The 25,666-nt window shown below is 38.7% G+C and overlaps 1 protein-coding gene across 1 annotated transcript in view; it reads left to right on the top strand.

Annotated features, from left to right (window-relative positions):
- The window catches only part of ENOX1 (ecto-NOX disulfide-thiol exchanger 1), a 578,892-nt gene that overhangs the window by 207,561 nt on the left and 345,665 nt on the right, over positions 1-25,666 (top strand). Inside the window, exon 3 of the mRNA XM_050766189.1 lies at positions 23,329-23,404. The gene's annotated coding sequence lies outside the window, so the exon portion shown is untranslated. The remainder of the gene's footprint in view (positions 1-23,328; positions 23,405-25,666) is intronic.

The following is a 25,666-nucleotide window of genomic DNA, read 5'->3' as shown; positions in this document are numbered from 1 at the left end:
TGTACTAAGTTTGTCAAATCTGGCATGCGTTTTACACTAGAGCACATCTTATTGTGAACTAGGCACATTTCAAATGCTCAATAGCTACATGTGACTTTTGTCTGCCGTATTGCTCATCACAGGTCTGAGGAGAAAGAGAGACATTGAAAAAGTAATTGGAAGTGTGATAAGTGTCAAGAAAAAGTATACAGTCCTACAAGATGATACTCTAGGGAATCTAAGTTCCTTGTCAGCGACGGGAAGCTTTCCTAGAGAAAGCAGAAAATAGCGGCAAGTGGATTGAGTCTTAGAAGTAGGAAGACAGATTGCATGCTTCCCTCCCCTCCCAGTTCAAAACCCTTTAATAGCTTCTGTTGTCCTATTGCAACAGTCTGCGTTAAGGATTTGGTGCCAATCTAAGTAGGGAAGTGATGGGGTTAGATATGCATTTCTCAAACAGTTAACTCTGGTTGCTTTTTATGAGTCCTTTTCCTTAATTCTTAATGTTTCTTCCTGAGTTGTGTTATTAATTGAAGAAAATATTTTTTGTTTCATTGTCTTCTGTTGCATTTCTCATTAGACCACAAGGGTCAGTACATTTCAATGGAATGTACATTCTTTTAGTTGTTTTTTAGTTTTTAGAAACATGTATTACAACATATTGCTAGGATGTGGTTTCTTATATTCTTTGCCCAGGCATTTACCTCGAAAATACAATCAAAGTGAATCTCATCCCTTGTCACCATAATGACTGTCAGGCCACTCGTGTTGGTTGACTTTACAGAAGAGGAACCTGGAGTAAAATACCAAAGGGTTAGCCAAGCATTTTATTGGGCAAGGAGTACTACAGCTGGAAACTTGCTAAATTACCGAGGAATCTATGTCTTATTCTTCTGGTAACAATCCTCATCCTATTGTTTTGAGCCTCTGGGATAAATGGTAGCTGTTAATAACCACAATATAAAAGCATCTTGTGTTATAATCCTCTTGAGAAGATTTAAAAGTCAACAGGAAGGCAGAGGTTCCTCTTAGGAACAGTTTAATAACACCAGTTGTTCAGGAAGGTGTGACCTGAACACTACCTACTGAAATCTTCTGTGTCACTTACCTCTGCCCGAAATGTAGTGGATGTATTTCCCATCTGTCAGGAGCAGGGCATGGATAATAGAGAAAGCAGTAGTGGTGTAGCTTCCTGGACTTAACTGAAATTTGTTTTCTGAAAACTGTCTCATTTTGGCAGACTTTCCACTCAGCTCTCACTTGGGAAGCAGGTACTGTTTGCTTCCTTTTGCAAGGAGGACTCAGAGATTTAAGATGTCAAATGGAGTCAAACTTCCTAATGGTTCTCATTATACCATCAATTGAGAAAGTTCTGTGCAGTCCCCTGCGTTCTTTTAAGAGGACTTCACAGGGTTTCTTTTTCAGTGAAGTTAAATATTAAAGGGCCAAGTGATTCACTCCATGCTGGACACTTGTGCCTTTTCTCCCAAGATCTAAAATGTTCTTTCATTATAGGTGCTTAAAACACATTTTAAATTCAATCTTAGGTGAACTTTTAAAGCAATAGGCTCCTAAGCAGAATGTGGCTCTCTCGTCATGCCGCCTCCCCAGGCGCACTGCTTTTCCCTCCCCGCCTTCCCCGCCTCAGAACTGCTTAAGAAGAGGCATGAAATTTGGTGTCTCTCCACATGGATGCCAGTCACCGTGGGAAGATCTTAAATAATCTCAGTCGTACACACCCAGTGTCTCCGCTGTGAATCCTTGAAAATATCCACACAGCGAGTCTAGAGGGAAAGTCCCCTACTATGATAAAGTATGTTTGTAGGAAACCAGTGTTTTCTCTTTACTGATAATTCAGGCATGGCAGATTAAAATAACACAGATGCCCTGACTGAGAGGAAGGTGGAAAACAAAAGTGGTATGTTTTAGTCAGCAGTGGGAGCGTTAGAATTCTGAGTGTTCTTCCGCCTCTCTTCTAATTTAGGTTTGTAGCAAATTACAAAGATTAAAAACTTTTGAAACAGTATGCATGACACACATATTAAATCATTTCCATTAATGTCCTCTAAGCATTGATTTTAACCCAAAACATTAATTTTAGTAGAAATTAATGTATTGTACAATGAAGGTCACTTGATAGAGTAGGTATCCACCATTGAGTGCTCAGGCTGAAAGGATTCTTTCATTTGTAGAACTCGCTGACAATACTGCACTTTTACTAATTGGAGGGGAAAAGCTGTGTGGTGGCTTGCTTTCCCGATTGCCATCTTCATAACCTTTTAGGACCCATGTCTACCTGAAAAGTCCTTCGCGTGGCCTCTTGTTTTTTCCTCTCAGATTGACAGATATATTATTACATTTTAAATAGCACTTAGTCTGTCATATGAAGCATTAGCCTTGAAGATTTGCAGTCCATGTTGTAATTTTGAGAGGGAAAATTGGTTAAATGACAGGAGAAATATGGCAGTTCATGAACAAAATTCTTACTGAGTTTCATTTTCTGTTCTAGTCATCCATATCCCTGTCACTAACCTCATTAGGTCAAGGGCTTAAAGGCATTTTGTACAGAATTGGCACATTTTACCACCCAGACAGTGGTTTTCCTTCCTGTTTAGGGAAACAGTGGTTTTCAAATACTTCCAATTTTTAACTTGAAAAATTAATATTGCACAACGTATTTTGCCTCGGGAGGCCTTTAATGCTGGATACTGAAGTTTATCTCACTTTTCCCATAAGTCTGGGAACTCCTCAAACTTTTAGCAGCTGTAAAGATCAAGCAACTGAATTCACTTCTGTGACAGGACTAGTTTTTTTCCCAGTTTGGAGGTGAACAACATACTATGGGTTTGAATCTTTAAGGAATGTTAGCCATATTTATATTGAATGGGGATTATGGAATGAAACACGTGTAGCCCTCCATGGGTGTCTGGGTAACATAGTTGCAGTGCTGTGTTGCCAGCTTACATCTGTGAATTCATCTTAATGGCAGGGCATGAGAACACACACATTTCTTCATTCTTGCAGTGACAGCCATTGCATTTTATTCATGCTAATGTCACCCCCTGTCTTTAACATGAATGCATGTATGATAGTGAGTCTTGGATGCATCTAAAGGTAAAATCAAACAAGCTCCAGTGAATTCATAAAACACTATTTCCATGGTACAGACAAATAACTCTCTTCCATGGGATTGGAGAAAGAAATGGGAATAAGGGCGTGTGGGTTCTAATTTTTGAGTGCCTTCTTGGTTGCAGACACTCAGAAGGGTGCCAATTCAGAGAAATAAATCAGTCCTGTGAAAGGAGAAGTCACTGAGATAAGAAAAATGAATAGCATGAGGATGTGAGGCAGTGACATTCAGTGAGTCCTTGTCAGCGGCAGTCATTAGCATGCAAGCCTGCTATTAGTTTTCCATGCTTTATGTGATTTCCTTGACCAAGCAGGGAGCCTTTGGAACACTAGTAGCAGTTAATATCACACAAGTTATTGTTTCTTTCTGGAATGCCTTATATTTTTAGTGCCAATGAGATCCTTCACTGTCCCTACGAGCCTCTAAAAATTTAAAGAGAATCAAAGAATGCATAATTTATATATGTCCCAGAGGTAATGAAGTGACTCAATGATATGTATGAGGAGATGATTTTAAATTCCACATCTTATGCAAGAGGTGATTTTTATGTGAAAATGGCAAGAACTGGCCTCAGGGATAACCAGATCATTATCCCTGTAACAGCAGGGATAGATTCCAGGAGGATTACAGCTGAAAGCTGTGGTGGCTCAGCTATGCCCTTGCAAATCACAGTTGCCACAATGGAACACATAACAAGTGATGCACTGCACAGAATACACCTTCCTTCCACCTTTGGAGAGCACCCGCTGGAGACCTTGTGTGTCTCAAAAGGCAGAAGAGCGGTGATTTTCTGTGAAAGAATTCAGTGCAAGACTGAGTGAGATTTCTGTTTAATAGAAGACAAAATTGCTTTCTCCACTTTGGTCTGAGAAACGTTCACTGACGAATCAGCTGAAATCCATTAGTGTTGAAGACATGAGTGCCATGACTCCCCTGGATCATCATTGTTTTCATTGAGCTGTGAGCCTGGAAACCCTCTTCACCTAAGCAAGCCTCTTGGTCTATGGAATGTTGGAATTGGAAATGTGTTAGTGCTTCCAACAGGCAAGAGAGCAAAATAATATTCCACCGTCCTCAGCTTAGTTCAGGGTCTCTGTTTTGTTATTTGAGCCAAACAATTCCTAACATTTGCTTTTAGGCATTTTGTGGCCTATTCATTTTTTCTCCTGGAAAGTTTAGGTGCAAAGGTATAAAATCTTATAATCTAATGAGGGAAGGGGCTTATGTGAGCACGGAAGGGCTGGTGAATTGGGGAGAACTTTTTTCCAGCCTGATTCAGTATTTTGCTTTTTGTTTATCTCTATGTATTATAATGTATATGTGTGTATATATATATATTTTTGTTTATATATAGCAACTTTCATTTTTGTCTTAGAAAATGCTCTTGATAAGTAAGCTACCCTCGAATCTCTTAATTTTTCTTCAGCCTAAGAGACCTTTCTGCTCACTCCTCTGGTGACTGCCCACTCCTGCTTTGAATCCTCCCTTACCTTTTGCCTGAGATTGTCTGACTCCTTGCCCACCCCCACACCCTCCCCCTGCACCACCCGCCCCACCCCACTGCTTGTCTGATATGCACACGTACACAATAGCAAACAAATGTATAGAGATTGCTGGGAGGGACGTAAATATTATCCACTTCAGCCCCTTCATCTCACAGATGAGGAATTGGAGGTCTTATATTTCTCTTACTTTTAAACGATCTTCTTGAAGTGTAATTTTAAGGTTTGATTTTTGTTTGTTTTTTGAGACAGAGTTTCATTCTTGTTGCCCAGGCTGGAGTGCAGTGGCAAGATCTCAGCTCACTTCAACCTCTGCCTCCAGGGTTCAAACGATTCTCCTGCCTCAGCCTCTCGAGTAGCTGGGATTACAGGCATGCACCACCACACCTGGCTAATTTTGTATTTTTTTTTTTTTTTTTTTTTTTAGAGACGGGATTTCTCCGTGTTGGTCAAGCTCGAACTCCTGATCTCAGGTGATCTGCCTGCCTCGGCCTCCCAAAGTGCTGGGATTATAGGCGTGAGCCACTGTGGCCAGCCTAATTTTAAGGTTTTAAGGCAATGATAATTATTTTTTTTTTAATTTATTTATTATTATTATACTTTAAGTGGTAGGGTACATGTGCATAACGTGCAGGTTTGTTACATATGTATACTTGTGCCATGTTGGTGTGCTGCACCCATCAACTCGTCATTTACATCAGGTATAACTCCCAATGCAATCCCTCCCCCCTCCCCCCTCCCCATGATAGGCCCCTGTGTGTGATGTTCCCCTTCCTGAGTCCAAGTGATCTCATTGTTCAGTTCCCACCTATGAGTGAGAACATGCGGTGTTTGGTTTTCTGTTCTTGTGATAGTTTGCTAAGAATGATGGTTTCCAGCTGCATCCATGTCCCTACAAAGGACACAAACTCATCCTTTTTGATGGCTGCATAGTATTCGATGGTATATATGTGCCACATTTTCTTAATCCAATCTGTCACTGATGGACATTTGGGTTGATTCCAAGTCTTTGCTATTGTGAATAGTGCCGCAATAAACATACGTGTGCATGTGTCTTTATAGCAGCATAATTTATAATCCTTTGGGTATATACCCAGTAATGGGATGGCTGGGTCGTATGGTACATCTAGTTCTAGATCCTTGAGGAATCGCCATACTGTTTTCCATAATGGTTGAACTAGTTTACAATCCCACCAACAGTGTAAAAGTGTTCCTATTTCTCCACATCCTCTCCAGCACCTGTTGTTTCCTGACTTTTTAATGATCGTAAGGCAATGATAATTAAGCACCAATTCCCACCTTGAGTTCACATCTAGTTGAGAAGCAAACATGAGAGTGAGACAAATGGAGTGTATACCATGAGCTTTATTACTAACATGACTGAATTGTAGAATGTGATTTACATCTGTGATCACATGGACTTAATACAACTCTCTTCAATGTAAACTGAGCCCCCAGTTACAGGCATTGGTAGACAGCCATCATCCTCCCCTGCTGTGGCAGGTGGCTTAAAGCATAACAGAATAGGAGATTCTGTGCGTCTTATGAATTTAAGGGAGGAAGATGGTGAGCTAGACAAGTTCAGTTTCTTCTCCCAAACTCAAAAATCAGATAAATTATTCCTTCATAAGAGAAGTGAATGAGAAGCCAGAGACTGTATCTTCTGGTGGAGTTGATGTTCTTTCCCCTTTATAGAAACATGAGGAATGAGGGAATAGGCATTTATCAACAAAAGGTATTATGGAACCATTTGTCTAGGGACATCTTGCCTAAAATATACAATATATGAAATGTTGTCATGCAAACAGTAGAATCCCTCCTGCTTTGCCCATTAGCTAATTCGTTCTCACCACACCTTTCCATCCCTCTTCCCCTCCACTTCCCACCCAGATGGCCACTGAAGGCTTCCTGCTTAAGCCATAGTTTCTGTAATGAGTCTGGATGAAAGGCACTCATTCACTCCGACTGACTGCAGTCTGTTCTACCCTGGGCTTTTCCTCTACTGAAATTGCTCTCAATGATGTCTTGCTTTGCCCTGCACACCCCTTTCTTCATATTAGAAAATTCATCTCATCTGTTTAGTTTTCATCCCACTTAACCATTATGAGATGCTAACATCATCAATACCCCTTCTTATTTTAAATGTTAATGTCCTTGGCCTCTGAGGTCCTCTAGGTTCTTCCTTATCATTCTTCCCAGTCTTCATTTATCCACATGTTCCTCATTGGCTCCTAACTTTGGGGCCAAACTTTTAGTGATCTACAGGGTTCTTGCCACTTTTTCTAGTCTTTCATTAGGTTCTCTATATGCATCTTTGCCTTCCGCTACTACCTATATGTTGCTGACTCTCAGATGACCATCTACAGCTCCAACCCCCTTTCCCAACTCTAAGCCCAGATTTCCCAACTCTCTAATTTCTTCTGTGGCACATCTAACTGGAACTTTGAAACATGAATATCTCCAAATGAAGCAAATGGCATCTCACAATGCAATCTGCTCCTGTTTTTCATTTTCCTTTCTTGGATAATATCATCATTATTCCCTTTTTCTCCCAAATGGAAAATCTCAAAGTTATCCTCAGTTATATTCAATGTGTCCTAAACTGTGTTGGGTGCTAAGAAAACAGAAAATTAAGACAAAGTTCCTCTCTCAACCAGTTCGCAGATATTAATTTAAACTAACAAAGCACATGATTCGTGCAACTATAGAAATATTTGTGGGAACGGTGCAGAGCTAACCCAGAGAAGAGAATGATTAACTTTTTCCAGGGTGTGGTGTGGGATGATTATGAACCGGGTTTTCAAAACCAAGTCAGAGTCTGTCAAGCAGACAAAAAAGCAAAAACACTACTGAAGAGAAGTAGAACTTTAGAAACATCATGGTGTAGTAAGGAAGCTTTAAAAGGCTCATTCTTGGAGAATGAGGATTGGTTGTATGAAGCCGAGCAAAACAGCAGGGACCAGATGGAGAAAGACAGTTTTTTTTTTTCCAATCACCAAGGAGCTTGCCCTTTATATTCTAAGGAAAATATTTATTTATTTATTTATTTATTTATTTATACTTTAAGTTCTAGGGTACATGTGCATAACGTGCAGGTTTGTTACATATGTATACTTGTGCCATGTTGGTGTGCTGCACCCATCAACTCGTCAGCACCCATCAACTAGTCATTTACATCAGGTATAACTCCCAGTGCAATCCCTCACCCCTCCCCCCTCCCCATGATAGGCCCCGGTGTGTGATGTTCCCCTTCCCAAGTCCAAGTGATTTCATTGTTCAGTTCCCACCTATGAGTGAGAACATGCAGTGTTTGGTTTTCTGTTCTTGTGATAGTTTGCTAAGAATGATGGTTTCCAGCTGCATCCATGTCCCTACAAAGGACACAAACTCATCCTTTTTATGGCTGCATAGTATTCCATGGTGTATATGTGCCACATTTTCTTAATCCAGTCGGCCACTGATGGACATATGGGTTGATTCCAAGTCTTTGCTATTGTGAATAGTGCCGCAATAAACATACGTATGCATGTGTCTTTATAGCAGCATGATTTATAATCCTTTGGGTATATACCCAGTAATGGGATGGCTGGGTCATATGGTACATCTAGTTCTAGATCCTTGAGGAATCGCCATACTGTTTTCCATAATGGTTGAACTAGTTTACAATCCCACCAACAGTGTAAAAGTGTTCCTATTTCTCCACATCCTCTCCAGCACCTGTTGTTTCCTGACTTTTTAATGATTGCCATTCTAACTGGTGTGAGATGGTATCTCATTGTGGTTTTGATTTGCATTTCTCTGATGGCCAGCAATTAACAGACATTTCTCAAAAGAAGACATTCATACAGCCAACAGACACAGGAAAATATTTTAATAAAGGATGAGTTGTCATCTCAATCTGCCTCTTCATGCAGTAATGCCAGAGGACCCTTCCTCTTCTGAGAGTGTCACTAGGAGTCTCTTTTATCTTAATCTATGGGCTACAATGAAGTCAAAGATTTCAAGAAGAGAACCCAGGTCTGTGAGCCATAGCAAAGAGTCTGAGATACTGATGCAAGGGAACAGAATTCAGAGAATAACCAGCAAATTGATTAATGAAAGTGCCCTAGTTCTATCTATCTGTCTATCTCTACTTACCCACCTACCTACCATCCATTCACCTCTCTGTCTAATTTATCTATCTATCTGTCCATCCTAGGTGGTTTTAAATGCTTGTGTGGTATGTGTCCTAAGAGAGCCTTATGAGAATAAGGAACCAGGGATGGAAAAAGCAACCATGTTCCAAATTAGAAAGGTCATTTTTATATCAGTGTAGCTTGGAAAGAGGTGAGGAAGGGCTAGTGAGGTGTTTCAGATGAAAGGTAAGTGAGTGGATGGCTGCATTTCTATCTAAGGGCATATAGCCATTGATTGTCTATTTCCTATGTTTTTAAAGCTTCTTTTCCAAAGAGACCTCAGCCATTCTGCATAAAGCCAAAGTTTCAACAAACTTTTTTTTTTTTTGATTACCTACACATGCTGCAAGCCCTCGGGATCTGACACACCTATACCTGTAGCTAGCAGACATCATGAAATCACTAGGTTGTACTTTCTCACCATGCTTAGCCTCAGAATTCTGCTCAAATCAGACCCCTAAGACAGCCACTAGTAATAGATAAAAATTGGCTTTTGAAATGAAATCTGTTTGCCTTCTTCTGTTTAGTCTCATAGAATGAGTTTCAAATGTGGGGATGAAAATAATAATTATACTAATAGACCCAAATCAACAAATTAGTGTAGGAACTTGAATTTTGGCAGACCCAGAAAAAAAAAACTCTGGAGTTTTAGGACCCGCTCTGGATAAAAGAATGGCTGAAGCTGGAATTGGTAACTGTGCTAGGGGTGCCTCATTCAGGGTTATTTCTTTTTTGCATTGCTCTGCCTCCTCTCAACTTGTGATCTGGCTTAACCCCTAGCAGCTCAAGTGGAGTGGGCCACTTGATCAAAATGTATCTTGGAGGAGGTAGTCACCACGACACTAGTTCAGATAAGGTATTATTTTCTCACACTTAATGACAGAAAAGACCAGAGGAGTCTCTGTTTTTCTTCACAGGGCACCCTGACATGGCTGCTGAAGACAATTCTTCTTTGGCATAAGCTGGAATTTTAAGTCAGATACTGTGTGTTCTCAGTGTGTGCCACTCTCTGTGGGCAATTTGTCTTGTGCCTGTCGGCTGCTCAAGAGGTTTTATGCAAAAGGAAGGGGAAAAAAGTTTTCTGGATTAGCCTTTTCAGGCAAAGCATTTATCTGACACCTTCTCTCAAAATATTGTTGCTGTAGTTATATACTATCCTATGTAACTCAAGTTTATAAATACTAGTGCCACTTGTCAAAGAATTGAAAAACGTATTACTCTATCACAAAGAAAGATTTGTCACCTAGGGATTTTCTGCATTATGCTTGGAAAGTTTAGAGATCAGTATTTTTGTAGTATGGGAGCATTTCTGTGTTTTTTAGAGACGCAAAGTAAACATCTATAAATGTCATAAAGCTTTAAAACTCAAATAAGCTGTAGTCTCATTAAAGAGCAGTCTGGCTGGAATTCACAAATCTAAATCTCCTGCCATAAAATTTATTGTAAACAAGAAACCAGGAAAAGCCATGTATGCAATTCAATAAATATCAAGCTCTGGGTTTCTAGCTTGTGAAATGCAAAGATATTTGAAGTTACATAATCATATCCTGACTCATGTCATCAGGATTTACAAATCTACTTTATAAATTCCGTTTCTCTTCCTTGCATACTATGGGAATAGAGTAGACATGAAGATTAAGCACTGATCCCTCATCTACAAAGTACTCATCTCTCTGTGTCTCGGTTCCTTTCCTCTAAATTATGAACATTTATGATTCTCTTTCTCCTATTTTTCATAAATATAAGATTAATTAATTAATTATCAAGCCACATGTAGACAAGGATGAAATGAACTTTTACAGTTAATTTAATCATTTCAGGCAGTTAATTTTTTTTTTTTAACGAAGTGCCTCTTGGCAAGCAGTTTATTTCCTGGATATGATTTGTCCCATTTTAAAGCATATTAAACATTGAAAATTATTATAACAGGACTAGATAAAAGGGAGAGTGATAGAACTCACCGGGCTGAAGATCACATTTTAAAAATAATAACATAGGTAAATTAGATAAAAAACAAGTACTGACTCGGAAAAAGCACATGGTACTGATTTGCATTAACACATGTATTTCGATAACCATTCAAAGTATAATGAATATTTCTTGATACTGACCTTCCTGTTAAGGATTTGGTTATGTTGTTTTTACCCTAACTTCCAGTCCATGAATTATGCTATCAGGTTTTAGTTGTATACATATTTTCCTCCATCTGCTATGGTGAATTAAAAAACAAAAAGACCTTGGAGAGACCAGTGAGGAATTGGCATGGAAATACTTTGTTCAAATAATGAATAAACAAATTGATTTCTTGGATGGAATAGCAGTTTCCGTTGGCTGTCTCTTCCTCTGGGAGGGCTCATTGTTCTGCTCATTCTTATTTTGATGGTCTGGACCTGGTCACTGAAAAAATAAGAATTGATGGGGTTTTAGCCATAAGAATTGCCATGATAAACTAACTCCAAAAATAATAATGTCATGCCCTTAAATTTGATGGTAGTTTTTAATTCACAAAGCATTTTCACACGTATGAACATTGAAACTTATTTAGAATATAATTCAGTAAATTATTAAATTTTTCAAAGATCTATACCTTCTCTTCTGAGAGTGGAGACAGTATCTTATTATTCATCTCTCAAATGATACTAGATAACATTTAGTACAATTAACTCAAGGTTCTTAGCTTTTAGTCTTTGCTCTATTTTTTTCAGAAATAACTGTTTCCCAAATAACCAGTGTTCCTTCTGTATTGCTGCAGATATAAGTATTTTTTTCAATAACATTCCAACAGAAGATAGATATGCTATTGCCACTGAAAATAACAATTTGCATATTCCAAACTCAGAAATAAAATATATTTATGGCCCTGGGTGTTCATCTTCCTTAGAAATACTAGTACACTAGAATATATATGGTATAATAAGTATAACATTCATTGATCTATGCATTGATGGGTTGCATTAAAATTACTATACTTGCATTATCAAAATACCTGTAATTTGTCACCAAGTTCATTGATTGTGAGATAATCATACTTTTCAAGAAAGCAATATGACCGCATAGAGAAATGTAGTCTTATTATTGCAAGAATGAAAAAAAAATCGTGTCAAATACAAACTGGCATATTAATTCATGCTAATAAATAACAAATGGGAAAAAATGTAAACACTAACATCCCCAGAGCAACTTACTTATATTCAACATTTGTATAAGAAAGCATAATTTTAGTAGCAAAAACATTTAGTTGAAACTTGGCTCAGGAAAACATGCATTTCTTAAATTTCCTTTTCTTAATTATCATCAGTCACAAGTTATTTCGCTACTGCAACCCACATGGTGATTACGAGGATCAAGAATTTAAAAATGAGGCCAAACAAATAGAAAAATCTTGTTAAAAACTGTCATAATCAGTGAGATTCATTTTCTATCCATCAGTGGATCTATTTTATTTTTCAGAATGATCCTGAGGGATGTTTATTAGGATGGCATGGTGGGGTTTTTGCTTGCTTGTTTTTTAACATAAATCTTAAAAGATCAGTGATGCACTAGCAACTGTCCTAGTTCTCCTGGTCTTGATTTACACATAGCTCACCCTTGGATTTCCTGCTGTTCCTGATTTTGTCCAAACTGCTAATTTGGAAGCTCACAGACAAACTAAGGAAACAAAAGGCAAGAATCTTCCCTCATCTAAATAAATGAACTAAGCTTAACTGAAATTCTGCCAAATGGATTGAAATCCCCTACTTTCTAAAGAGCGTCTTTGTGGGTACTGGTGCTGTGACCACCCTGGTTATCCTTCCCTCCCCTAGTCCTTTCCCTTTCCTCACATCAGACTCTTGATCCCAAGGCTTCCTCCTGGATCCATGAGAGAGAGCCCCAGGCCACGGGAGCGTCTGAGGAACTCAACGCCATGCAGTTTGCGTCCAGAGCTGAGGAGCTGCTAAAACTCTGGCAGTCAACAGAAGGAAGGGAGAGATGTGTGCTTGATGTTCAAAGTTGGAATTCAAAATTTCTTTTTGCTTAGGATCCTGGTACTTGACTCCAGCCTCACTGCCCTTTCTTTTGTTCTGTGAACACATCAAGCTCTTTCCAGCCATAATGTCTTTGTTCTTGCTGTTGCCTCCACCAGGGACTTCCTGACACTTATCTTCTGCTTCATCATTCAGCTGTCAACTCAGATGTCACTTCCTCAAAGGGGCCTTCCACCCCACAACAGCACCTGCTTTTATTTGCTTTATTACACTCTCCACTGTCTGAAGTCATCTTAATCTTACTCATCTGTTTATTTTTATGATCTGTGTCCATTGCTTCTCCCCTTCCCCACCCTAAAATAGAAGCCTCACAAGAGTAAAGACCTTGTTTCTCTTTGTTCACTTCTTTTTTAGGAGAGGGATGGACTGGTGGTAGACATTCAGCAGATGCTTATTGAGTGAAGAAATGAATGGGACTGATGACAGTATCATATCATTACTCTGCCTTTGCATTTGTAGTCAGGGGCTGCACGGACCAGCCTGGAAAGTCCTCCACCCTGGACATCAGGATTTCTGTGGGAAAGGTGTTTCTTTTGTAAAATATTTGCTATAAAGGTTAACATTTGAAATACTACTCTGATAACAGCTGATTCAGTTTATTAATTGAGAGCAAAGAATAAGTAAATATTTTCATTTAAATAGACAGAGTTTGAGATGTTGGCAATCTGCATTTTTAAAGTAATCCCTTCCTACTATCCAGTCGCAGTCTTTCACTGCACTCCCACTAGTTTATTCATTGTCCCTGAGGTAACAGTGTTTTTGTAAGGCTCTTCTCTTTTGGAATACACACAATACTTGATTTTCTTTATTTTAGGCCTCCTCCTCAAATCCTGTCTATTCCTTTGCATTTCTTTTTTCTTTCGCAGTCTTTCACTGCACTCCCACTAGTTTATTCATTGTCCCTGAGGTAACAGTGTTTTTGTAAGGCTCTTCTCTTTTGGAATACACACAATACTTGATTTTCTTTATTTTAGGCCTCCTCCTCAAATCCTGTCTATTCCTTTGCATTTCTTTTTTCTTTTCTGTTTATTATAATTTTTTATTTTGAATTTTTGTATGTACATAGTGTACATATTTATGGGGTACATGAAATATTTTGATACAGGCATGCGGTGCATAGTAATCACAGCAGGGTAGATGGGGTATCTATCACCTCAAGCATTTATCCTTTGTGTTACAATCTAATTATAGTCTTTAATTATTTTAAAATGTACAATAAATTATTGTTGACTGGAATCACCCTGTGGTGCTATCAAATACTAGATCTTATTCATTCTTTCTAACTATATTTTTGTACCCCTTGACCATGCGCATTCTCACTACCCATGCCACACTACCCTTCCCAGCCTCTGGTAACCATCCTTCTGCTCTCTCTTTCCATGAGTTCAATTGTTTTGATTTTTAGATCCACTAATAAGTGAGAACTTATTTTCTCATTAGAGAAAAGAACTAAAGAGATCTCATTAGAACTCATTATGTTCAGTGAAATAAGCTAGGAACAGAAAGACCTCTAGTTCCATCCATGTTGTTGCAAATGACAGGATCTCATTCTTTTTATGGCTGAATAGTACTCCATAGTGTATATATACCCCATTTTCTTTATCCATTCATCTGTTGGTGGACACTTAGGTTGCTTCCCAAAGTGGCTATTGTGAATAGTGCTGCAGTAAACATGAGAGTGCAGGTATCTCCTCGAAATACTGATTTCCAATGTCCTGGAGAGTCTCCCCAAGGTTTTTTTGTAGCAGTTTCATAGTTTGAGGTCTTAGACTAAGTCTTAATCCTTTTTGATTTGATGTTTGTATATGGTGAGAGAGAGGGGTCTAGTTTCGTTCTTCTGCATATACAATTTTTCCAGCACCATATATTGAAGAGACTTTTTTCCCCAATGTATGTTCTTGGTACTTTTGTCAAAAATGAGTTCACTGTAAATATATGGATTTGTTTCTGGGTTCTCTGTTCTGTTCCATTGGTCTATGTGTCTGTTTTTATGCCAGTATCATGCTGTTTTGGTTACCATAGCTCTGTAGTATAACTTGAAGTCAGATAATGTGATTCTTCCAGTTGCTTTTGCTCATGATAGTTTTGTCTATTCTGGGTTTTTTGTGGTTCCATATAAATTTTAGGATTTTTTTTCTGTTTCTGTGAAGAATGTAATTGGCATTTTGAAAGGGATTATATTGACTCTGTAGAATGCTTTGGGTAATATGGCTATTTTAACAATATTCATTCTTCTAATCCATGAACATGGAATATCTTTTCACTTTTTGTGACTTCTTCAATTTCTTTCATTAATGTTTTAAAGTTTTCATTGTAGAGATCTTTCACTTCTTGAATTCATTTTGTTGGTATTTTGTTAAGGATTTTTGCATCAATATTGATCAGGGATGTTGGTCTGTAGTTTTATATTTTATTTTATTTTTTAATGAGTCTTTGTCTGGTCTTGGTATCAGGGTAATACTGGCATTGTAGAATGAGTTTGGAAGTATTCTCTCCTCCATTTTTCCCCAGAATAGTTTAAATAGAAGTAGCATTCTTCTTTAAATGTTTGGGAGAATTCAGCAGTGAAGCTCTCAGGTCCTGGGCTTTTCTTTACTGAGAGACCTTTTATTATGGCTCCAATCTCATTACTTGTTATTTGTCTTTTGAGGTTTTGGGTTTCTTCATGGTTCAATATTGGTAGACTGTATGTGTCTTTATCCATTTCTTTTAAGTTTCCCAATGTGTTGGCATACAGTGGCTCATAGTAGCCTCGAACAGTCCTTTGCCTCCTTTTTCTTCTGATTTTATTTATCTGGGTCTTTCCCTGTTTTCTCAATTAATCTAGGTAAAGGTTTGTCAATTTTGTTTAACTTTTCAAAAAACCAACTTTTCATTTCATCAGTCATTTCTATTGTCTTCATTTTAATTTCATTTATTTCTGCTCTGGTCTCTATTATTTATTCTGTTCTACTAACTTTGTGTTAGGTTTGCTCTTGCTTTTCTAGCTAACTAAGATGCATTGCTAGGTTTTTTCTTTGAAGTTTTTCTTCTCTTATAATGTAGCTATAAACTTCCCTCTTCTAACTCTTTCTCTGTAACCCATAGGTTTTGAAATGCTGTGTTTCTATTATCATTTGTTTCAAGAAATTTTTCAATTTCCTTCTCAGTCTTTTCTTTGACCCTCTAGTTTATTCAGAAGCATATCATTTAATTTCCATGTGTTTGTATACTTTCCAAAATTCCTCTTGTTGTTGGTTTCTAGTTTTGTTCCACTGCGGTCAGATAAGATACTTGATATGATTTCATTTTTTAAAAAATTTCCAGACTTGTTTTGTGGCTTACCATATGGTCTGTCTTTGAGAATGATCCATGTGCTGAGGAGTAGAGTGTATATTTTGCAGCCATTGGACAAAATGTTCTGGAATTATCTATGATGTCCATTTAGTCTGTACCACAGATTAAATCTGATGTTTCTTTGTTGATTTTCTGTCTCGATGATCTGTCTAATGCTGAAAGTGGGGTGTTGAAGTCTCCAGTGATTATTGTATTGTGGTCTGTCTGTCTCTTTAGCTCTAGTAACATTTGCTTTATATATCTGGGTGCTCCAGTGTTATATTTAAAATTGTTATATCCTCTTGCTGAATTGACCCATGGATCATTCTATACTGAAGTTCTTTGTCTCCATTTATAGTTTTTGTCTTGAAATCTGTTTTGTCTGGTATCACCATAGCTACTCCTGTTCTTTTTTTGGATTCCATGGGCATGGAGTATCTTTTCCAGTTCTTTATTTTCAATCTGTGTGTGTCTTTATAGGTGGAGCATGTTTCTTGCAGGCAGCAGATCATTGGGGCTTGTTTTTTGTTTAGTTTAGTTTTGTTTTATCTATTCAGCCACTCTGTGCCTTTTGATTGGAGAGGTTAGTTCGTTTACATTCATTGTTATTATTGATAAGTAAGGACTTACTCCTGCCATTTTGTTACTTGTTTTCTGGTTGTTCTGTGGTCCTCTCTTCCTTCTTTCCTGTGTTCCTTTTAATGAAGGTGATTTTTTTCTGGTGGTATGTTTTGATTTCTTGCTTTTTATTTTTTATGTATCTATTGTATGTTTTTTGATTTGAGGTTACCATGTGGCTTGCAAATATCTTATAACCCATTATTTTAAATTGATGACAACTTACACTTACTGCATAAACAAAGAAACTAATAAACATAGAGAAGACTATTAAAAAACTCTGCAGTTTAAACTTCATTCCCCAACTTTTTAACTTTTTATTGTTTCTATTTATATCTTATTGTACTGGCTATATCTTGAAAAGTTGTTATAGCTATTATTTTGCATTGGTTCATTTTTTCATCTTTCTACTCAAGATATGGTGTTCCTATGAGGAAGATGAGTGGTGGAGGCTTCTATTTGGCCATGTTGCTCCCCATCTCTTTTCCTTGCTGCCTTTTCCTCCGTCCATCCTTCCCTCCCTCCCTCTCTCCCTCTCTCCCTCTCTCCCTCTCTTCCTCTCTCCCTCTCTCCCTCTCTTCCTCTCTCCCTCTCTCCCTCTCTCTCTCTCTCTCTCTTCCTTCCTTCTCTCCTATTTTTTGACAGGGTCTCATTCTGTTGTCCAAGATGGAGTGCAGTGGTGTTATTATGGCTCACTGCAGCCTCAGCCAGTGATCCTTTCACCTCAGTGTCCCAAGTACCTGGGACTATAGGTGCACACCATCATGCCTGGCTAATTTTTGTATTTTTGTAGAGATGGATTTCACCTTGTAGCCCAAGCTGGTCTTGAACTCTTGGGCTCACACACCTCGGCCTCTCAAAGTGTTGGAATTACAGGCATGAGCCACTGTGCCTGGCCCTCACCGCATTTTTTGACTGTTCCTTTGGGCTTCCCTTTTCTGTGGTTACATAGTACTAATACTTACTTGATTGTTGTAATGCCTATTGGATTTCATCACACTCTAACTCTTCTATTGCTGTATATATAATTATTATATTGATATGCCATATTTACTTAAAATGTGCTATGTGTATGCCAGGCACTACTTTACATAATAACTCCATTCACCCTATAGCAGTCCTGTGATGTAGCTGCTCTTCTTATTCTGATGGGACTTTTCCTATATGCATCATATGTATTAAGAATCTGAGGCCCTGAGAGGTTAACTGCTTCTGAGTAATACAGTTACCAAGTAGGAGGGTGAGGATTTGTACCTCGCAACTCAGCCCCAGGGTATGCTCTGACTCTCTATCTGCACAAGTACAGGGATCTCTTTGTCAGCTGTGCTTTTGCCTTGGCATTCTTTGCATACCATGCCAGTGGTGAATCTAATCAGTGCCCTACACAGAGTACACTCTAGTTAGTGGTAATAAGAGGTAGGTGCAAAACCCTAAAATATAAAATCTAGAGTAATCACTGTGAAGCAGGAATATTGAGAATTTGCTGAATTATTTTATCAATAAAATAATAATTTGCTAGTTCTGCCTTTTGATTACGCACCATTCTCTCTCCCACTCCTCCCAGAATTATTGATAGGGAAGCAGAGGAACAAAAGAGAACAGAAATTTTGATTACTGTCTTTTAAATAACTTCTAGATACAAGGAGCAACCACTTTGTGGTTGAGATTCCAAATGAGATTAAGAAAGGAGGCTGCCAGGTGAGTGGGAACACTTTATAGGGGGCCACTGAGATGATCTGAAACTCAGCAGGATTTTCACTAATTAATCCTGGTGACCTTGTTACCTAAGATAAGCATAACACCTGAACAAAGCACATGACGGCTGGCGCCATACAATCTGTGCTTTACAGTTATCGATATATTATTTAATGTGTCTTATTTTCTAGAAGACTGTCTCCTCATTCCAAAACAAAACCAAAGTCAATAGACAAATGAAAAATTAGGAATTGCATTTGCAGTACATATGACAGATAATGGGCTAATTTCTCTGTGAAACAAGGGACTCAATTAGTAAAGAGTAACAACTCAAGAGAAGAAAACAAATAGAGAATATGAATGGGCTATTCAAAGAAAAATATAACAGCCAAACAAAGTTGGCCTCATTAATGATGGCAAAAATGAAAATAAGAGTATTTTTCAGTTGTCCATTGGACACAATTTAAACAGTTGATACTATCTAGTGGTGGTGAGAAATTGTTACTCCATTGGAAGGAGTGTAGCTTGGAATAATAATTTTTGGAGAAGTTTTAGTTCTATCTATACAAGTTAGAAAGTTATAACTGTAAGAAGGCATATTGCATATTTTTAGTTGTTAAAACTCAGAAGTAACCTAAAAGCATACCAATAGGAATATAGGTATTATAGCATACCTGTTCAATTGTACACAAAATAGCCATTAAAACGAACAAACCAATCTATGTCAATGATACAGAACAGTGTTGCATGAATATTACATATGGTTGAGCACTTTTTAATAAAATAGCAAATGTTTCCATATTTTAGGCCTGTACCAGCAAATACACACATGTGTAAATATGCAGATATATATGCTTGTATATGTGTGGGCTGCACATGAAACTTGTATGGTTATTATCTCGAGCAAGTGGGACTGTGGTTGGAGGGAAGCCAACATTTCTTGCTTAGTTTATTGAACTACTTGAAAGTTTTAATCATACCTTACTTTTAAGGAAAAGCCCTAGAGTATATTAAAGCATTTTACTAGAGGAGTTTGTGTTTTAGTCTTTTCCAAAAGTTACTTAGCCCCCGAAAATAGATATTTTTCCACAAGGCCCATGCTCTTAGCATGTTATAATTTCTGTTGGAATGCAAGTTGTATTATAAACACATCTTGCTAACCTTCTTCACGATGCCAACTCCCAGCATTGTTCTGTATGGCACCTTTCCTGCTGTCTTATCTTTTGCAGCTGAGTTGATGGAAAAAACATTCCACATATTCTCTGCAGTTTCAGGTCTTGTTCTGTTGTTCACAGTTTTGGATGGCTATAACTTGGGATAATTTATGCATACCTCAATAACAATAAAATAAGCATTTTAAAATAAGTACTTCTTTTCAGAAGTCGTCTAATCAGCCTGAGAGACAGTAAGGCCTAAATCTGCAGTTTGGGAATTGGGGTCCATAGACTTAGTTTTAAGTCCCTCTGATTCCCATATTGTTTTCCATGTCATACAGAAAAGTAAGGTTGTACATGGAATACTGAATTCCTGTGCAGTTTATAAAGTGACAGAGGATAAAAATAGTTCTAACTAAAGAAGATGGCTTAGCACTGAAAAGAAAAAAAGTATAAAAACACCAAATAAGTATGCATGTGTTTGGAGGAGCCATTTATTGTAAAGCATTTTGTGAACAAGCCCCTTGCATATTTGAGGAGTCAGCAGGCCATAGGGCTGTCTAACTCGAAATGCTGTTCGCCTGCTTCCTTGTACAGGCACAGCTGAATTCTAGTCAGATTTGCCAGCAGGCCAGATGTGTGTGAGTTTGCCAGATTTAGCTGATTGAATACTGCCATGAACTGAGAAGGTCTTTAGTAACATATTTTTACTCTGTTTGTGTCATCCTTTTTGTTATGGAAGGCAAGTGGTTTGCAGAGAAGAGAGGTGAGGAATTGGGAGATTGAGGAAAACAGAAAACTTTCCTCATATTGTTTTGTCCTCATTAACAGGATGAAGTGTGGCAGGGGATGCAAGTAGAGGATTCAGTGACAGAAAATACATGCTTTTATCAGAAAGATATTTCAGTCCCAAAGATTATGTTGGCCAGCCTATAAAAGGAAATCTGCTACTTTATAAAACAAATCCAGTTGCTTTTTAATAAAACTCTACCTCTCTTTAGTCTCTGTATCTTTCATTGATTTCTCATCTATAATTCACCATAAGGATCCATTTTCCCTTTACCTGGAAGAGTGAAAAAAGGAAGAAAACAAATGAATCACCCAGTCTGTTTAATGTTGAAATGCAGAAGTGCCTCCTTGTCACCCAGGCAAAAATAAATGAAAGCCTGCCAGAGCAACTAAGGGAAATAGTGACTAATTCACAGTGATCAGGGTTAGACATGCTAGACTTCTGCTGAGGCCAACACAAACCAGACCCATCCTAGAAACATCCTGGCTCGTTCAGAGTGTTCTGCTGGAATCTGAGTCCAACCTGATAGCCCATCCAGTCTTGCTTTGCCTTAAGGAAGTGAACAACCAGCTAATTGTTTTCAAATTAACTGCTGCTTGAATAAGGACACCCAGAGGAATAGTTCAGACTGGAGACTGCAAAATTCTTCCAGCCAGTGAAGCCCCAACAGCAACACAACAGCTGATGGCCATTCTGCTGAAAAACTGACAGTAATCAGAAAGGTGCTTACTGGGGAGCAGAAGGGGCAGCTGCTGACTAGCAGCCAGTTGCCTAGTAAAGATGTGTCCTGTTCTTCCCAGTGGTACCAGAATCGGCAGATGCTGCCTTCTTGACAGCTCAGCACCAGGCTGGTTTCCCAGCTCTCAGAATGACCCCAGAAGCAGCCTTCCAAGTAGCATGTACTCCTGGTGCAGCGCTCATGGACGGGACCTCTCTGAGTCTTCTTGTGATTTCCCTCAGTGGGACACTGGGCCTAGATTTGCTTAAACTTCTTAAGACAAGACATAGTGTGAGTGTGGGAGAATAGCAGTTGTAGTAAGTAGTACACACCCTGTCAGCTATGATCTCCTAACCAACAAATCTTCCTATATCTTTTTTCTCATCATTATTGGGGGTTTTTTGTACTTATAACCACAAAATGAATTTTTTAAAAATTTAAAACTTCTGTTAGGGACAATATCTCATTGTGTCACCCAGTCTGAAGGGCAGTGGCATGATCATAGCTCACTGCAACCTCGAATGCCTGGGCTCAAACGATCCTCCTGCCTCAGCCTCCTGAGTAGCTGGAACTATGGGTATGCAGCATGCAAAATGAATCTCCTGTTTTCAGCTCAACTTCTTATGCAGTTTCAAACCTGGCTGGTGAAGTGGGAGTGGGGTGCTATTTCTAGCCCACAATGAGGCTCCTGAACCAGCAAGACACCAGGTTCCATTTAGAACAGGAAGATCAGTCAAAGCCACCCTGCCTTTCTCATTTTTTTTCTCTTTTGTTCTCATTTCTGCCTTTCTTGCCTCTCCCAAGCAAGAGCTCCTCCCTTAGGCACTCATCCCTGTTCCTGTTAGGAAGTTTCTGCTAAAAGAACCATCTTCCCAGTGCCCCTTTCCTGAAATTGTGTCTTGTCCTGGGTCTTCTGAAACCCCTTTTCTATAAGAAACAGGCTTCCTGATAGCCTCAGACCGCTTTATGGAAACCCCTACCACCTTCTGGCCATCAATGAAATCTGCGTCTTCTAGAGAAGATATTTCTTCCTATACAGTTTTGACTCCCCAAATGGTCTTGGACTTGGACATGGCATCAGAATTCTCCTGAGTCTCTATTTCTCTCCCATCTGAAGTAAAAACTTTCCTACCTTAAGATATGCAGTCCAGCCACTGTCTTTCCTGGGTGTTGGGGTGGGACTTTTCTGTCTGGACCCACCACTCATCTGCATTGTGAACTCTCTCTTGCTTCGCACTGCGCTGTGTGCTTGCACTGGCTCGCCCCGGCTTTTTCTACTGATTGAGGTGTGTGGCCTTTTCTTTTTCACTTGTTCAAATTCTGTATAGCTCAGGTCTTTCACCCTCTCCCCTAGTCCCTTCCCTGGTAACCCCTGCTAATAGAGGTTTCTTTATAAAAGCTTACTGTAGCCCTTCTTTGGCACGTAACCATGTATGGCACTTGTGACAATCAACCTTTATATAATTTACATCTTCTAATGTTATCTAACTTTTTAAGTATTGGGTGACTTACGTACCCACTTAGATGGTCAGACTCTTTTGAGAATAGAACCTTCTGGGAACTTTCTTTGATATAATTATCATCAAGCCCAAGCATGATACTCAAGTGTCTAATAGATAATTGTGGAATGCAAGAAAGAATTAATTAATCATGAATGAATGTTTCAAGATGTAGGGAAACCCTGCTTTCTTTTGTTGCTGATTTGCCAGTTATGACCTATGTAAATAAATTTCCTGATGTGACCTCTTAGTTCTCAGCTTCAACTTGCTATGAGGTTGAGAGATCTACAGTGGAGTAATTTGAGCTTGTAAGAAAAAAAAACTGTTTTTAATTAAACAGTATGACTACAAAGCAAAAGCTGTGGTGAAGTCAAAATAGTGTCTATATTCACTATCATCTCTGTAAGTAAGGAAATACAGCATCCTTAAGGGAAAGCCTAATGTTCTATAATATTAATCTCTGCAAAATGTTTCTTTTGTCTTTTGCTACATGTTAGAAAAGAGAAATAATTAGTTCTTGAGTTAAAAAAAAAAAAACTGGACAAGTTAGCCTAGTAACTTCTTTTAATTGCTTGCTTGTTTTTCTGGAAGCATCAAAGAGAATGGGAGCGATTAAAGATTTAGAAAAATACAATTATTTACGCCCCATGTTACAGTGAGAGCTCACCATGGGATACTTTTTGCTATACATTGAACATTCATTGGTATCAAAGTTCTTTTCATTTTAGGAAGCCATCCCCAAAGGAGAGCAATTTAAGTAAGGGGAGATTTGAGAAGATTGAGAACTGTTAAATGTGGGAGGAGGTAAGTTATAACGGCCAAACCTTCCTCTACTTTGATTTCTCTGCTCTGTGCTGTCTCTAAAAAGCAGTATGTCATCCCTAGCTGCAGTGGAGCAGATTCATACATATTTACCATTTGCGAATTATGAATGTGCAACCCAGAGAGTAGCAGTGTTCTTTGTCTTTCTGCTTTTCTCCCTTCACTAATGATTCAAAACTCTTAGCACATCCAGGATCTGGAGACTCCCTTTTGTAGCTTGTCATTGCCATTGTACAGGAATTGGGTCTTTGTAATTTAAATGGAATTTTATTTTCCAGTTTGGAAGCTTCCACATAGGTAGACTGAGGTTTTCTCCATCCTCTGTCGGGGCTTTGATGTAATGATTTATTAAGGTACTAGGAGAGATATTGATCCTGCTAATAGCTTCTGCCTTGCTACATAATGTTTTACATTTTACTCAGCTGAAAGACCATATTCCCCTTTTCCTCATCTGATTGACCATAAATGCTTTGGCCTTTCCTCAGCAATTATCTCACTTACTAAAGCAGTGGCTAAAAGTCAAGTATTTATAGACTAATTAGTGAAGTCAACATGTCTAAATAGAGTACTTCACATAATACCAAGAAGTATTGTACAGTACTGTGAAATTAGCAAAGTTTGCTACAAGGCAAAAAAGCGAGGGTTGAGAACACAGATGGTTGAGGACACATATATGGCTGATGCTAGCTGTCTTTGTGTGGTTATTAAGACACAGCTAAGATGATGTTTTCATGATAGCACTTTTCCTCTATAGCTTCTCTCCTTAATCCTAACGTATTTTTACTCATGAAAGGTTTGGGATATTAGCGGGTTCGGAATTTGTTTCCAATTTTTTTTTATACTTTACTATTTTGGGATACCAATAGATAGGAAGGTATCATTTGACACTTGAGCTATTAGAAAGACAGGATAAGAATGCAAGAATCACTTTGTTATTTTTAAAGCTACTTTGTAGTTTTAGAATGTCTTTAAAGTGTTAATTCTTGTCCAAGATATAATTAGTTCAGTTTTGAAAACAAGAAAACATTGCTGATGTAAGAGTATGTTGGGCTAGAGGTCAAACAACATGGATGGGGGCAGGCACTGTGGCTCACACTTGTAATCGCAATACTTTGGGAGGCTGAAGCAGGTGGATTGCTTGAGCCCAGGAGTTTGAGACCACACTCCTGGGCGACGTGGTAAAACTCCATCCTGCAAAAAATATGAAAATTAGCTGGGTGTGGTGGTGTGCACCTGTGGTCCCAGTTACTCGGAAGGCTGTGGGAGGATTGCTTGTGCCCAGGCGGTCAAGGCTGCAGTGAGCCAAGATGGTGCCACTGCACTCTAGCCTGGGTGACAGAGTGAGACCCTGTCTCAAAAATAAAATCAAAACCTGGTTGGAGTCCTAGCTTTGAAACCAGTTACCATATGTTTTTGTACTGGCTACACAAGCCCTCTGGGCATCACTTTTCTCATTTTGGAACTAGAGATACAAAAAAATTACGAAAATCAAAGGAGATAATGAATGCCCAAGTACTTTGTAAACTGTATAGCACTATACAGATCTAACCATGTTTTTAAATCATTTGCATTTACATAAAGGGCAGCAAAGGATTCCTTTCAAGGTAAATGTACGGCAGAAATAGGATTTTAGCCCAGACTGCTGTTAAGTCTCTAATGTGGCTCCCTATTTTTGCCATAGTTGTTCCTTCTGATTCAGTGTGTACATGGATTCTTATGTATACCTGCCTTTTGCATTCCATATGATTTGGGAGGGATGGAAAATCTCTTTGGAATCTCCAAAGATTATGGAATTTCTTTGGAAGTAACAAGGAATATCTCCTTATCTAGGATCCACCTGTAATTATTTATATTTTCCCCAAGTAGCATTAGTGCCCTTGGAAAGATACTTTGTGATTTCTCAGCCAGGCACAGTGGCTCATGCCTGTAATCCCAGCACTTTGGGAGACCAAGGTGTGTGGATCACTTGATCTCAGGTGTTCGAGACCAGCCTGACCAACATGGCAAAACACCGTCTCTACTAAAAATACAAAAATTAGCCGGGTTTGGTGACAGCGTGTCTGTAACCCCAGCTCCTTGGGAGGCTGAAACAGCAGGAGAATCGCTTGAACCTGGGAGGTGGAGGCTGCCGTAAGCAGTAAGCGGAGATCGCACTGCCACATTCCAGCCTGGGCAACAGGAGTGAAATTCCCTCTTAAAAGCAGAAAGAAAGAGAGAAAGAGAGAGAGAGAGAGAGAGAGACAG

Source organism: Macaca thibetana, chromosome 17, assembly GCF_024542745.1.
Source record: "Macaca thibetana thibetana isolate TM-01 chromosome 17, ASM2454274v1, whole genome shotgun sequence".
Taxonomy (NCBI): Eukaryota; Metazoa; Chordata; class Mammalia; order Primates; family Cercopithecidae; genus Macaca; species Macaca thibetana.
The sequence above is the reverse complement of the archived record's forward strand: the minus strand, read 5'-3'. Positions and strand labels throughout refer to the sequence as shown.